At 39.4% G+C, this 16860-nt stretch overlaps 1 protein-coding gene across 1 annotated transcript in view; it reads right to left on the bottom strand.

The window, feature by feature from the left end:
• cntfr (ciliary neurotrophic factor receptor) overlaps positions 1 to 16860 on the bottom strand; it is a 224814-nt gene that overhangs the window by 181793 nt on the left and 26161 nt on the right. The window contains exon 2 of the mRNA XM_062434051.1: positions 5282 to 5325. The gene's annotated coding sequence lies outside the window, so the exon portion shown is untranslated. The remainder of the gene's footprint in view (positions 1 to 5281; positions 5326 to 16860) is intronic.

Genomic DNA, 16860 nt, shown 5'->3' with positions numbered 1-16860 from the left:
CCACCATGAGATTGTAAGAAAGCAGACACTGCAAATAAGTGTATTTCACAAAATGTTAAACTTTTCCTTTGAAGCATGAGGTTGTCTAATTCTATTCGTAGGCCATTAAGTAGTGGGTTCCATTGTCACTGACAAACAGCACTGCAGGTGGCCATTTCTAAAGTCTTTAGGCCACATCAGTATTAAACTAATAACAAGGTACTTAAAAAAGTTGCCCCTGTTAATAGCTAGTGATAGCCATTGCAGCTGTATTGTACAGCAACTGAACAACCAACAAACAACTTGGTTGGGACATTCCAAATTGGCATGGAGTTAAGTGTGATTCTTGAGAGCAAGAGGGGAAAAACTCAGAAGAAGAGTTACATTAACAAGGGTGGAAGGACTCACAGGGGGAGAACAGATAAAGGGATAAGGTGTGATCAAATCATGAGAGACAGACACTGATTTCTGTGAGAAATGTGGCAGCCCAGAGTGAGAGATGGAGAGCGAAGGATTTGTAATAGAGAGATAGAGAGAGGCAGAATGACAAAGAGGAAGAGTAACAATGGTGCCAAAGCCTTTTCCATCCTCCTTGCAAACGTCCCTGATCCCCTTTTTTTCTCTCATTTAAATTCCTCGCTATTGTCATTGCAATGCAGGCCTAACCCCCCACCGCCAGGCAAACACACACACACACACGCACACACAAACACAAACACCCATGGACATTAGAGCTCACATGCATTGACCTCCAGTAGCAACCAGGGCCATCCCAGGGAGCCAGGCTCACACATCTTTGCTAATCCCCATCAATGGGCACACACATGCACACACTCACAGTGTTTGCTGGAAAGATAGGCTCAAGTTTCCCCAGACTGCATTTGTCAATGTGACCCTAGCCATGCTAACATGGGTGTGGAATAGCAAGCAGCTTGTCACCGAGCGCCCAGTGTCTTGTCAGCAACACAAGACCGGGCAGTCCAGTGCAGTGCTCGCTCGTGCCTTGTCAACATGTATAGTCGATATAGCTGGCTTTAATTCTATTCCTCGCCTTACCATTCCCCGATCAACAGTGCTTAAGACCACAGTACACTTGTTTGTCAGGACTGGACTATCTCAAAGAGCAGACATACTGCTCTCAGTGGCCTTGGCTCGCAGTGTCTTCAGGGCAGTCGAACAGCAGCAAAGGGGCTAGAAAATAACGTCTTGTCAGCATGGTCAGGACACGGCTGGGTTCATGCAATCCTTTGGCTTATCACTCCCTCGTCAGCAATTCTAGGTCACAGAGATGGCAACCGGCGCTGATCTTAATATTGTCTTGTCAATGTGCACGGGCTACATCTGGAATGTCAACAAAGCCTGGAATCACGCTAGAGAGCGAGCGAGAGAGTGAAATGATGCCTTGTCTGCATGGTCAGGACAACACTGCCGTTGTATTATTCCTTGCCTTATCACTCCGGTGTCAGCAATGTTAGGTCAAAGATGGTAGTGAGTGATACTAATACTGTTTGCCTTATCTGACTCAGACTATCATGATAAAAAAACAAAAAAAACAAATGCCAATCCTGCCTCTGGAAGATTCCATAACAGTTTATGAAGCAGCAAAGGTTGTGTAAGCGATCAATATTGAAAGTCAAGGTTGCAAAGTGATTCGACACAAACCACAAAAAGACAACAACATATATTTTGCTCAGTAAATAAATCGAAAACAAGAACAGATCTGATTGAGCCAGATAAAAAGTATTTGAGAGATAATAAGGCAAAAGTTGAATGTACTGATAGCTGTATCTGCAGCATGAACATGCCATCTAAAATTCCTTCAATTAAAAAATAATAAAGAAGATGAAGCCATCATCCAGAGATAAAAATCTAAGTAATTATATTATAGTTTGCCTACAAATACTTAGTATACGCTGTCGCTTCTTTTCCCTCTCATTCTTTATCAAAAGTGGTTTGTGTTAAAAACACACACACAAAAACAACTATATGACGTCTCTGTGTGTCTGCTGATAACTAATGAACTCTATTAACAGCTGCTATGGGCAAAACTAAAGAATATTAGATATTCCAAAAAGGAACAAAAACACATCATGAATTAGTGAACTTGGAAGAGCTCTTCGGTAATTGTGAATCCATTAGGGCAGAACAAGCTCTTAGGTGACACGCTCACACACACACACGCTTGTCCAAAGCAAGAGAGAAACAGTGGAAGCTAGAATGAGTGACTTAAACATCCACACACACAAAAGAGGAGCTGTCAAAATTGTATAAACACTAAAAGTCAATCGTTAAAGTCAATTTGCAGCCAAATGCAAATTCGCAAAACAAACCCTGGCACTAGTACAGGGTACATTGTGGACGAATCAATGTCGAGCTTATGTGTGTGCACTGTGAAAGAGAGAGAGGGAGAGAGAGGGTGAGGGAGAGTGACTGTGTGTGGTGTGTGTGTGTGTGTGTGTGTGTGTGTGTGTGTGTGTGCGTGTGTGTGTGTGTGTGTGTGTGTGTGTGTGTGTGTGTGTGTGTGTGTGTGTGTTTGTGTAAAGGTGATTCTTGCAACAAGGCGACACCAGAGGATCAAAACACACTCTCACATTACTGACAACCCCAGACACACTCACAGGCCGGAGATGCTTTGCGTTTGTACTAGCGCGGATGACCCGGTGGAATAGATCGTGGAGTAGTCATTTTACTTAGTCGCACTGACTTCTACCATCCAATGAGAGTAGAAAGGGTTGCATGAGGTAACAGGTTTTGTTTTGTTTTTGTTCTGGATGCACAATTGCGAAACCATTAAGTGTTGTGGCTAAGCTCAAGATATCAAAAACGCATTCAGTGGGGGAAAAAATGTCATGAAAAACATACTCTTTTAAGCAGTTTTTTGACAGATAGTTGTCTAACCCACCAATCTGCAAAACCTCACACAGAAACTAAGAATCAACTCTGTACAACAGAGTAAAATACAGCTCCACTAGTGCCAATCATGCTACCCAAACTCCACTGAAAGAGCTAATGCAAACCAAGAGTAGCCTATACATATGTAGTCATGAGCATACATCATCTACAATACTATGTGTAAAAATCTAATACATTTTTTACCATTGTACTTTCAAGATATCAATAAAGCCTCAATCTAACCTTACTGTACAGTATAGTGCCATTCAAAATGAAGTTATTTACTCAGACATTCATATTTTCCTCATTGTTTCTAATAAAAAAACAAGTGAAACACAATGCAGTTTGTATCAGGATATATGTGAGTCTATGAAGAATATTATCCACAGAAGTGTGGTGGTGTGGTGTATTGTGTAGAGGGATGTCAGAGAATTTGACATTTCATTTTTAAAAATGGATATGCCTTCCATAGTGTTGTTTCAATAGACCCTCGTCTGTTATTTGAAAAATATAGATGAACTTTGCATACCCTTGTCACTCACTCACTGCATTAACTTAAAATAATACAAAGCGACGGAAAGGGTGACCTTTAAAGATTCGATTTAGACGTGTTTCAATGGCGACTCCGTCATCAACAAGTCCGGCAAAATAATGAAAAATTGAACGTGAAGAAAAATCAAACATCTATCTGATCCCTGTGGTAGTTGTGAGCTTGTAAATATTTCTCACTTGCTAACAACGAAACATTATAAACCAAAAATATTCAATATCTACAACAATGTATGGTGTTATTTTTACATAATGAAACTACAATCTTAAAGGTCGATGTACCTTTCTTGATGCCTTAAAACAAAAAAGTCCTCACATTTATCTTACATAAGAGTTATATAATTAAAAGCCACCACCCTCCATAACAGATGGGAAAATAATGAATTCCGTATCATGACTGGAGTAATCTGACTCTTATCATTATACAACTACGATCCCATTAGCTATCTTACCTGTAACAGACAGGGAGACCTTCTCCTCTCCCGAGTCTCCAATTCATTTAGCGTGTCTTGTGTGTCTGAATCTCAGCACTTTGTTTATCGTGATTATGCAACGTGACATATGCCTCGCTGCGAGCCAAATGTCCCGATCGGGGGAATAAATTCTTGAACTTGAACTCAATTACAGTTGCGGCGAAAACAGAATCGCAGAGTAATTGCATTGCGTTACACCTGGTTGTCAGCAGTGGCCTGAAGGGTCTGCAGGCTTGTGTCTTCGGTTCAAATCCTCAGCTGAGTAATGTTCTACTCTCCCTCACTGAATACACTCAAGCTGCCCTAAAGCAAAGCCCTTAACCTCCAATTTTTCTGCTGCAGCTGAGCGAGCAAACTCTTTGCATTTGCTAATTCTTTATGCAAATATCATCTGTCATTAGATGTATAAAAATAAATCTATCAAGATACGATGCAGATTTTTCTTCTTAAATTTAAATGGTTGGAATTTAACTTTAGCTTTAGGCTCCTATGAGTGAATAAAAGTGTGTACACATACTATTAGTGTTCAAAGCAGAGCGGCAGTCATGGACTTCCCTGTATGTAACCTTATAGTCCTGAGCTGTCAGTATGAGTGAATGGCAGTGGCCTGCATGGAATCTGGATATCTGTCTACGTGTGTGTCCGCTCAGTCTGCGTATTTCCTGTAACAGTGTGTGTGTGTGTGTGTGTGTGTGTACGTGCATGTTTGTGTGACGGTGTGTAACGTCTGCATGCCCACATTTCTGAAGTTTCCGTATCTGACCGTCGACATGTGTGTGTCGCTGGCATTTCTGAACAGAGGAACTCTATCCGCCTTCACGGAGTCCTTTCAACGCCCGCCGCCGCCACCACACACACACACATCACACATCCTACTGCTGACACACACATGTCACCACGGCAACCAGATACAGCCGAAGACATGCTACTGACAGAGAAGCAGAGACCACCACACTGGTAGGCAAAAGGTTTTTTTTTTAGTTGCTGGAATCGTTTCTTGAATCGTAAAATACACATTTTTCAGCATTATTCCTGAAACCACATTAAACAACTTCTGAATCTTAATCTAAGCTTCATGCTTATATACAATTTGACTTGTTCTCACATATGCTAAACAGGTTCACATGTAAATTTGCTCTCATACTGATATACAAATGTACAAGATGATGCAGATGCACTGCTTATATGGCTGAGCAGCGACATTTGTCTATTTATTGGGAAAATGAAATGAGTTTCACAGACTCCTGGTTTGTGAAACTGACTCAGCACAAATAACAAAAGTGCCAAATAAAGTCGAAATTAAAGTCAGTGAAAAAAAATTAAAAGCAGAACAATTTCAAAGACATCTACAGTGTATTCACAGGGGAAAAAAGAAGAACTAAACGTACCTTGGACGGGACGAAACACTGTCAGCGTGATCCTCCTTTTCACCCTGCCAAGAGAAACCCAGAGAGAGAGAAGGATATTAGAGTTTAGAGTATAACAATCTTATCTTGGAAATATTCAGCAAATCAGTCAAAACTGTGACTTTAGGTTTGCCAAAGTGCCTATTCCTATGCTGGCATATTTGTCACAACCTCTAAAGAAAGCTCCTCTGTTGATATTGAGGATAACGTCTGTCATGTCTTCCTCGTTTTTCCAATGTAGTGAAAAAAAAATCACTAAATCTTGCAGAGATTTGAATTTGAGTATCAGTGCTGTTGAAAGGGAAACTATTCTGCTGAAAAACTCCTCAAGGGATCATAAAGTTAAATGAATTGTGTCTAAATCTTCATAGATTTGACTGGCCTCCAAGCAAGTCTGAATTTGGTTTGCAATTTCACAAGAGTTCCTCCATTTCCTGCTTGTCCAGGCTCTCCTCCAATCAATACCTCTTCATGAAGATTCTGTCTTTGTCATTTGTATTTAATATTGATTACTTGATTTTGCAGAATGTTAAAAGTGAAAGCCTAAATGTATGCACCGCTTTGGTGGCCGCATGATACATCAGCACCAAGTGTTAGTAGTTTTCTTTTTAACACTTCTGTGCCATTGACATTTCTTACTGGCATTTAATTAAGCTCTACCTTTGTTTTTTCATGGATCCGGTGAGTTCTCCCATGCCCCAAAGATGTGGTGCCAGTAAAGATGGCCTCTTAAACTGTGGCAGGCAGGAAGTGGATGAGGCCAAGTGTGCATGCCAGAGGGGAGCCTGCCTTTTGGGATCCAGTTAACTTTAATTATTTTGGGACTTGAATTTTTTTCTTTTCTTGATTTGACAGTTAGTTTAGTTGTAAATAGGTTCTTGATTTAAATCTTTCTTGATAGTAAAGTTAATTTGTGATACAGAGTTAACTGTTTGTACCTTTCCCCTCTTGTATGTCTGTGTAGGCTTGCATCTGTGTATTAAAAACCCTTCTTTTATGTCATTTGGTAGGTCAGTATTGCGTTCAGTTTAGGTTACTTTTTGTTTAAATAGACCTCGATTAAAGTTAAATGATACTTTTTAAAAATTACTTTTCTCTCTTTTCCCTTTTTTTTTGTACTTTTAGAAAAAAAAAGTGTTAAGTTGATATGAGGATGTACATTTTTTTTTCTTTTTTCTTTTTTTGCTTTACACATCTGGTGTTTTTGAGCCTTACACTGCTTGGTCCCTGACAACCCCACATACAGACTAGTAAAGTCTTTTCTAGTCTGTGCATCCATTTCTTCTCTCCCTTCATTCTTTCCATCTGGTTTCCATTCTCTCCACCTGCCCATCAGTCTGCAGCCAGGGACAGGTGAGCCTATTACACGCTTCTCACACTGTCTGCTATGCACACTCACACGCACACACAAAAACCACACCAGCTCTACTTCACGGTAACTTAGCGTGCCACGCACATCAGCCAAATCTGCTGCGCTTTAAAACGGCTGTTACCACAGCCACGTCATGCTCCTGATGAAGTGGTCTAGTGTCGAATATAAAAAGCAGCAGCAAAAAAAAAAGAGAAAGAAATCCATTACTGGAGAATAGCTGAGGATTAAATAAAAAAGGTACAATAGAATAAAATAGGTTGAGCCCTGAAATTGGACTTTTGTGAAAGCGAAGAATCAAATTTAATAGAAACTTGAAATGCTGAGTGTAACTGAGTCAACGTAACACCAAAGTAGAATTCAATCTTAACAAGATAGCGTTCGACACAGCATCACCTCCAAGTGACAGTAATATATCCGTGAGGGGTTTACAGGGTTGTTGGTCAATAACAGTCAGTAAACAGACTCTGGGATTTCAGATGTGACTCTAAGCACTATCTCTTCCTGTCACCACCACACACAGCCATGTTAGCTGTAAAAGCAAAAGATTGGAGGGTTTTATCATTACATAAAATGATGGTAATTGATTTATTATCGAATATCAGATATTTAGCTTGTTTAGCTTTATCTTGTTTATTGATTTTAAATTGTTGGTGTTGTAGTTGTCCATATTGTGGATCCCAGGAAGACTAGCGACAAGTTTGTGGAAGCTAATGAGGATCTGAATAAAGAATAAAGTGGTTAGGAGTACCACATAGATTCAAGGCTTAAGAACTGACAAAATGATATCATATTAATAGACTAAAACCTTTGTTAACTGTATAACATTACAAAGTGGTTGTCTTTCCCAATAAATTAGCATTAGTCAGCGATTTAATGGAAACCAAACAGGTCACTAGCACTCTAAAAGGTCTTAAACCAAGGAGAAAATGAGCATACACTGGGCTTAAACATGATAATCAGTGCAACAGTAGACAGCTCATCTCAGTGCATTAACTACAGCAAGAGCATTAAAGCCTGATAGTATATAAATAGTTTTTCTCTATATATACAGTGCAAATCCTGTTGGAATCATAGCAATCAACTCCTCAGTAAACCTGCTGTGGCCAGGATTCACTTGTGCACTTCGCAATATGAAAAAACAAACATGAATTGCAGTTTATTTTGCCTCCTAGCCTCATTCAGCTGAAATAAAAAATGTTTTCAGATGTCTTGTCACCTTACATTTTTTCCTGCACAGATGAACCTCAGTGACCTCAGTATGACCTCAGTATTACAGCCAGAGGACGTTCTGCTTGTTTTCTGTTTTGTTGCTGTTTTTTTCTGTAGAGTCAAGGCAGCCCCGTTTCACACTGCCTGTTAACTTTTTTGCCTCACCTGCCAAAAGAGACTGGAATATTTGTTTTACCAGCCAAAATAATAAATTGGCTTTTTAAACGGTAGCTAGCGGCACACTTGCGGCAAGTGACAGTTTAGTTTTAAAGCTGCGATGTGGAGTAGCTGATGTCCCGTGTGGTCAACAGCGAAAGTAGGAATGCTCAAGACAGTTGTTGGTTGGCGCTCCTTGGCTTCAGGCCGTCTGGAGCAATTTCGCGGCACTGTTTAGACACACATAAAACACACACATATAGTGCACGTGTCTACACTGTATAGGGACAGACATGACTCATTTCCTCTGAGCCATCATACCAGATATTTTATTACATGACTATTTTGGTACAAACATTTACCCGCCAGTGTGGCGGACAGCCTTCCGAGATTTACTTGCCAAACGGAAAATACACCCGCATTTGGCACTTGGTGGGTGTTAATTTCGGACCCTGCCATCTCAGTTTCTCTGGAGGCATCACTGACTGAAAGGCTATTTATTTATTTTCAGAAACCTGCCTGCCTGCCTGCCTGCTTGGCTGGCTGGCTGAAGGAGGAAAAAAAAATGTTGAAGGGGAGATTTGCTGATGCCGCCGAGCAGCAACACTGCAGAACGTGCTATCATGTGAAACATCACCTTTTAGACAAGTACACACTTTCTCTCCATCTCTCTCACTCTCCCACTTCGTGTTTGTTCCTTCTGTATCTGTCTCTCTCCTTGTCTCAGTCTCCCTCGCGCTTTTTTGTCTCTTCGCCTTACTCTCATCGCGCCTCCCCACACACAGACACACAGATGCACATTTTTCTCTCCTTTTCTACTTCCAGACCTTGACACCGGCTGTACTTTTCCAATTAAACAGTTCTTAAACTCTCCAGATGACAGGGCTGGATTTTACAGTAGCTAAAAACGCACAAATAATAATATCACTAAACTAAATAAATAAATTATAACATAATTATAAAAATATAAAAAAAACATCAAAAAAACAAAACCAAGTTTATCAGCAAGAACAAATCCCCCAGGCCATTGTGCAGTTCCAGATCTGGAGCTTGACAGTAGTAGCTGTCCAGGCTAAAATTATTTATCTGTAGACCGAGATCATGATTATGCAAGAAAAGAAAGAATAGAACAAAAGAGAATAGCTAAAATACAGCTAAATATAGAGAAGCTACTACAGAGAGACGGAATTAAGTATATGAGATTTGAATGAGAACAGAGAGAAAAGACTCTCAGAGATAATTACACACCCAGCATGTGTCTATGCAACACCCCCATAACAGAAAATCACCCCAATTCCACAGACACACATATCCAAACTCCATACTTGTCATTTCTTTTCAATAATATTCAATCATAGCACTATAGCAGCACAGCATGAGTGGATTTTCACTTCAGAGGGAGGACGAATCCTGGCAATGTTTTAAATTCATGGCTGACCTCCCTGATTCACAGGATAAACATGCTACAGGTAAGCAGTGATGTAACATCATAACATTGAGATTAATCACTGAAAGTGCAGTGAATAAGTAATGTTGACTGTTAGCCCAAATGTTCAAATTGCATTCCAAATATTAAAATATGAGCACATCTACTGAAACTAAATGCATCCCACTGTTTTTGTTATCTGGGTTGTTCAGTAACAGTGACAGAGACGTGGCAATTTGCCTTGTCTCCTGGCCGTACATAATGCACTTTACAAACAGCTGTCTTCACTGTATTGTGGTTTTATTTCAGGGATAAAGGATTACAGTGAAAGGGGAGGTTGGGGTTCGCAGCAGCCACCAGCCAAAAGCTTGGGATTTCATTTATCCATTTGTCTGTTTCTGTTAGTCCAACAAGCTTTTAGGAATGAGGTCAAATGCATTTGTCACTTCCCTATAACATGACACGATCATCTCTTATTAATTTATTACACCTGGAGAACAAATTATGCTATACCATTGTCCTCATGTGACCTCATATACCTCAGTCAAAGCCTGAAAAAGTATTTATAGTTTCACACACAAATCTACCTGCAAGAGTATTTTTCTGTCAATTATTTACCTCTAGAATCTAGGACAGTCAAAGGTGAGCAACCTTCGGAAAACACCAAATGTTTGCGTTGCACAAACTAAAAATAAAGATAGAAATTAAAAGGTTACCCCAGCCGTGTTACAACTATAAATCAATGAGCTAAAAAGAGTCCTAGGAGCCACTGAACTGCACACTGCACAAAATCCAATGTGAATCCAGCCAACAGTTCCCCAATTCTCCTCTTCTGCTCTGTTTCCCTGCCTGTTCTGTTAAAGCCAGAGCTATTAATAGAAAGCAGGGGGATCAGGTTAAGAAGATGAAGGCTAAAAGAGCATAGAGAGACACAATTTAAGCCCACTGAAACAAGACTATAGGTCAAAATCTAGCATAAGGTGTGTGAAACGCTAGAGAGCTTTTAATTAGTACGTAGCCAGGTTACCATCGTACATCACAGCATTTTAACATGCTTGTTTTTATGTGAGTTTAAGTTTGTTTATTTGTGTAGCACTTTTCATACAGTGGTTGAAACTCAAGGTTTACATTGCATCAGATTTACATTGCATCAGATTTTGGGTGTAGACTATATGTTGCTGTTCAGATTTAGGCTTGTTTTTATATGTTTTTATATATTATTTCACTTACCAACAACCCAGAAAATAGTTTTAATGCAGTAACCATCAAGTTAATCAATCATTCTTTGTGTAAATGACCCCAAAACTGTGTTTCGTGCGTAAAGTTTGCATTTGTAAATGTATGTTATATCACTTTTATTATGTTTATTCTGAAAACTGAAGTACTTTATTTGGAAAAGACACTAGACGCATGTAACAGGGGAAAATTGTCAGGACATTACACTGATGACAGTGCAAAGATCCTCTCTTCTCAAATAAGCATTATTTCGATAAACTTGCCACATATTGGGAATCTAAATGTTAACTTTCTCACCTGAAAAAATGCTAAAACTTCATGAAGTGAAATAATCAATACATCCTCATAGCAAAAAGACAAAACAGGTTTGAATTCCAATGGCTCCCAAAACAAACTCTATGATTGTTTTCAGTTCCCCCTAGAAGATGGATGGGTACAAGAAGAACGGCAGGACTGTTTTATAATATAATGATGTTTTATGGAGTGACAACACTGTGGTTAAGGTCTGGTTAAGTTTAGGCACAAAAAAACACCCACTTGGTTAGGGTTAGGAAAAGATCATGGTTTGGACAACCGAGCTGCAGTGAATCATTGTGAAATACATTCTCTCTTGCAGGGAAAGCACACCCAACCGCCTGTTTATGTACATAATAAATTGACATGCTGATTGGGGTAATATACATTTTTAAGAACAAAAATTTCAAGAAGTAAAGTTAAGTTTTGCACAGGCCCCTCCTTGAACACAGCTTGCGATAATTTAGTGTGGACAATTTAAAAGAGAAACGTGAAAACAAATATGAAATAAAATAATATAAAGCAAACCATATGGAACTGACCGTGAGGAAAAGACACATGGTTGATTGCGCAGTTAAGATGTCAGAGGTTAAGAGAGCAAACTGGAGGCAGAGAGTTCAGACTATAAGCCTCATAATCTGCTTCATAACTGTCATCTGACATCACTGCAGCAGATGCTTTATCTTGGATCCTGTTCTCTCTGCCTATTATAATGTGATGGGTGGGGGTCTTTCTGCCATATTGTAATGTAATGAAAGCAGAGACAGCGAGAGGGAAATAGACAGAGATGGGTTAGTACAGCCATATATCGCACTACAGATTCTAAGTAGTATACTGCCATGAACAGAGAAGGAATATCAAGATAAATGGGGAGAAAAGTGTGTTAGGGGATGTGTGTGTTTTTATGCAGCCAGCAAAGAAGCTTGTATAGCTTTTAAAAAAGGGCACTGCTTAGATTCTTATGTAAAAGCACCATAAATGTGATTATATAATGTGCTGGTTTTATGTTTATGGCCACATGTGCTTTGCATACATTTAAGGGTTTCCCTTGCTTTCAGTCTTGAAACTAGTGTCATGACTGAGCTGGCTGTAATTAAATCATCAAGCAAGATATGAGCTGTCAGTAAAATGAGATGACAGAAGTTTAAAGGAAAATGTTGCAACACTTTCATGCATATACAAATCATCAAGGGAAAGGACAGCAGGGGTAGTTACTGGTGAGATCATACATACCCTGAAGGTTTTGAGTGCTCGCATTTTACCTTGAATTTGCATGTTGCAAAAATGCATACAGAGCAAATCCAAATATTTAACAAGTCTTCACTGAATTACATTCACAGGCAATACTCTACATTCACAAATTACACACAGTGGCAAAATTCAGAGCCAATCTGATGTTAATATAGCGGAAAACAAGTCAGAAGTCCTGGCTCAAAAATTCATCTTCATTTTAGTTTTATTTGCCATTAGATGATGACTATGTTCACTGTAGTCACAGACAAATTAAACAGTGACACTTTGCTTCATTATGATTTTCAGTTTTTAATGGACATGGAGGAAAGTAATGTGTAGATACAATTTAGTGACAAAGTAATTTGATCCCTTTAATTCAGTATTATCTATACTCCTGTGTATGTATGCTCCTCTCCAGCCCCTTTTTGTTTTTGCCATCAATTATAAATGTCTCTGTATTGTATCAATGCATTCAGTGTTCATCCCTGTAGCTTGTGGTTTGTTTTTATTCTTCATGGATTTTCAAGTCTGCGTGAATAAAAACAAATGCACGACTTGTCTGTGCATGTCTGGTCCCTCTCATAAAGAGTAAAGATCCTGCCCAGAATGACCCTCAGTAAAGAGGTCAGCAAGGTGGGGTCAACAATTGGTCAAGGCCTCTCATAATCACCTCAGTCAGTCTTAAACATGATTCAGTGGTCATGTTTGAGATGCTAAACTGAGCTGATAGAATAAGATTAAATTGTGCAGCGTTTCATGTTGGAAAAAGTCTGACATTTTAACTTCTTTCATTCTTACAGGGCAAATGTAATGAGATCAGTCTTTAATTTTACACCAGCACAAAAAGATGGCTGTAGGCTATTATTTGTAATTTATTTATGATTCCTAAAATACACCTTTGTTCACAATTGAGTGACACTAAAACAATCAAATCCCAAGTTGAAACAATGGTTGAATTATAGTATGCTGCCAAAACTGCTAAACTCAGAGTTCAATGTCATCAAGATTGACTATGACTAAGATTACAGTACATATTCAATATAAAACTAAGTCAAAGATGTCACTGTGGGCTCTCATGAACCAGTATTTGCTCCCCACAAGGAATTAAAAACAGAAAATGTGTTCAGAGAAAAAAAATCTTTTGAGTAAAGCAAAGCTTAAACTACCAAACTTCATCCCTGACTCTGAAAGAGTTCATTTAATGTCAGCCTTCGACAGATCAGAAATAGAATCAGGAAGCTATTCTCATGCTTAGAAAGTCGGGAGAAAAATGTAAATGTCAAGTGAGCTGCCGTTGCTTGTTACTGAAAAATATTCAATATATTCAAAGGTATATTACAGTCTGCCCTGCAATACTACATTTCTTGTTGGAATCATGAACCAAAATGTGCATAAATTAGAACCCTAAACATGAGGTATCCACCATTTAGAAAATATAATAGTGCTGGATGGTGTACAAATGCATAAGATGATTCAAAACTGTGTAAAGACCCAACAAGGAACATAGAGTGCTATATGTAAAACATCACACATTAGAATCACCTCAAAAATGCATAGGTGCAGTTTAAAAGTCCACTATTGTAACCAACTGAGTGCAAGCAACCAATCAATGTTTTAAACAATTCAATTTGCAGTGATGCAGTGTCTCCGGACTACACAGGGCATATTCATCAAAATAAGAAGAAGACAAAAGGAATAGATGGAGGAAGTGGAGACAAAGAAGAAGAATTGTCACATGCATAATGTCTTAGACAAACATTTGCCAGGTGGTTCCTTTCAGTGGCTCATTATTAAATCCTTAACAATTCCTCATGAGGGTGTAGCAAGCCCACGCCAACAGCTCAGCGAGCAATGTTCTTTATTAGCTGCATTTTTTGTGACAACAGCAAGTCCAAAAGCTATTTTTGCCTGCAAACCGAGTGGTGAAAACTAGTTGCAAAACGTCAAAAGCGATAAATAAACAGTTTCATCTAAAAAGCAAAGCGGGAGGCAAACATAGAATAGCAAAGAGAGAAAAAATAATGAACCCTACAGCCAGTGAGAAGGACAAAGAGAGGAGAGTGAAACCCCCTGAGGGATGTTCAGGAGATACTCACTCCTCTGATCATTGCATCCATCCACCTCTGCACCGTTAAATGTAAATGCAGTCAAAGCAGGAGCGAGGGTGGAAGATGGAGAAGACAGAAAGAAAGAATGAAGAAGGAAAAATTAGGCTGGTAGATTGATAACGACTGTTCATCTTGGTGTGTAATGGGAGTGTGAGGGAAGTGGGAGGAAAGGGAGGAGTGATATAAGGTAAAATGAATTGAAAGGCTTTACTTAATATGTGAAAGAGGGAGGGAAACTGAAATTTTGACAAATCTGGTCATATGTGGTGGGAGATGAAGATGGAGGATGAAGGGAGGTGAACATAGAGGAGGGAAATATTGTTGGGTCTTCAATGTGAGAATTGGTGCAAGCTGGAAGAGCTGACAAAAACAGTTTGGTTTGGAATGAAAGGGAATGGGAGGAACGAGGAAAGGGAGTTAAATTGATTTGACTGCCAAGAATATACAAAGACAGAAGGGCCAATTTTGAAAGAACCAAACATGATGAACCTGGTCTAAGAACTTGAAGTTGAAAAACTATTTTAAACTTAACTTGTGACTTGCAAAACAATAAAAATCAATACATAAAATACCAATGCAAAGCTTTGAATATGATGATTAAAACATGATAAAAAATGGTGCTTTCTGAAGGAAAAATAATAACGAGGTTAACAAATTAAAGCCAACCAAGGTGTTGGTTTGCTCTTTGTGTTCTGGCAAAAGTAAAAATACATTACTTTGGGTCAGAAGTTATTAATGAGTATAGACTCAGGGTTAGGATCAGGGTTAGGGTCAGGGTTAGGTTAGGATTGAGAGAAAAAATCAACATAAACTTGTTTTACTGAAGGATAATACGCTACTGGCTGAGTACCTCTGCTACTGTTTTCAAAATGGAAAACAGTAGTTCTGGAAATGTCCAATATCTCCTATATAATTCATAATAAAGGTCAGACTAAGGCCATATTGCATCATTAGTACTTGTTCCTAAAAAGGTGGCATTTGAAAGAAATGAATCAACGCCTAACTGAGCTTAAATTAGGCACTGCTTGTTGTCGTCATCTGAACCGCTCCCCATAATTCACAGGCTGGTCCAGCTTTCAGCTCGTGATTGTCAGTGAATCATTTCTAGACTATCTCTGACCAAAAAATTGAGCTCATGTGATTTAAGATAGCCTTACGAGGCTGGAGGGAAAGGAGTGACTGCTAGACAGCTTGACAGGCTAAAATCTGACACCCTCTCTAGGCAATAGAGGAGACGGGAATAGAGGAGATACGCAGATGGAGAAAAGGTGTGTAGAGAGAGAGAGAGGGAGAAAAAAAAGGTAAATTGACTGACAGATTGATAAAAAGACTGTCATCTCTGTTGGGCTGTGAATAAATAAACGGATGAAGGTGTGGGGATTAGAAAGTGTATGGGAGGAAGTGACAAAGACACTGATGATGAGTGAGTGGTCTGGCAACATAAAAGAGAATTGTCACCTCTTCTGGACTGTGTAGGACTAAGGGAGAGGTCAGTGATAACAAGAAATAAAGATAAAAGAGTGAGAAAGGGAGAGGGAGTGAGAAAAAAAGAGTAAGATGCAGGCAAAGTGGGAATCAGAAGGATAGCAAATGCTGTCAAAGTTGGCCAAAGATGGGAGAGATTGATCGCGGGGCCAAGTGGATGGAAACCAAGAAAGATCAAAAGGGTTAGAGGGAGAGAAAAAAAGGAAGGATGAAGGGAGAAACAGAAAAGCACAAGTGGACTAAAATGGGCTTAAACGCCTATCAAAAGGAGGGAGGGAGCAAATCGCTGGATAGAGACAGAAAGGAGGGAGGACAGAGACTGAGAGACAGCAAAATGGTGTGAAATTGACATGAAAATCAGGGGATGCTTGTGGGGAAAAGCTAGAACGCGGTTACACCTGAGGTTTGTGAGGGTTTAGGGTAGGTTGGCTCGGCACGATAAGATAACTGCCACCTTATCTGTGGCCGTCAGACTGCTCACACATGCACACGTACACACAACCTGACGTGTGAACAAACAGGCAGCTCACACATGCACACACACACACACACACACACACACACACACACACACACACACATAGCTTCCTTTGGCCAGGGGAAAGCAGACATGGACAGAACACTATTGGAAGATTGGCAGACAGGTGTTTGAGGCTGTGATTGGAATTGACTCAGATGTGTGTGTGTGTGTGGCCTCTGTAGATATGTGCTTATATTTGTGTGTGTACTGTACATGTCACAGGGATGTTCACTTTGTGCAGAGATGGAGGAGAGAAACTGAATTGGTTTGCATATTTTAATGGTTGAAACCAAACTTTGGATGTTCTACGCCACCAATATTTCATGGGAAATTCAAACATACATACAATTTTTGTCAAGTTTTGTCAGGATTTCTGATTTGTTGTTAAGTAGTTAACACAGTGTACCTGTTTACTGTATATGTGTCTCTGTGTCTACATATATGTGTAAGATGTTGTGTAGGTGAACGCTGATCGAGGTAATGGTTTGGTCTGCTCCCTATTGCAAGTCTTAGTCCAGGTCA

The sequence above is a fragment of the Scomber scombrus genome, chromosome 15 (genome assembly GCF_963691925.1).
Source record: "Scomber scombrus chromosome 15, fScoSco1.1, whole genome shotgun sequence".
Lineage (NCBI taxonomy): Eukaryota > Metazoa > Chordata > Actinopteri > Scombriformes > Scombridae > Scomber > Scomber scombrus.
The sequence above is the reverse complement of the archived record's forward strand: the minus strand, read 5'-3'. Positions and strand labels throughout refer to the sequence as shown.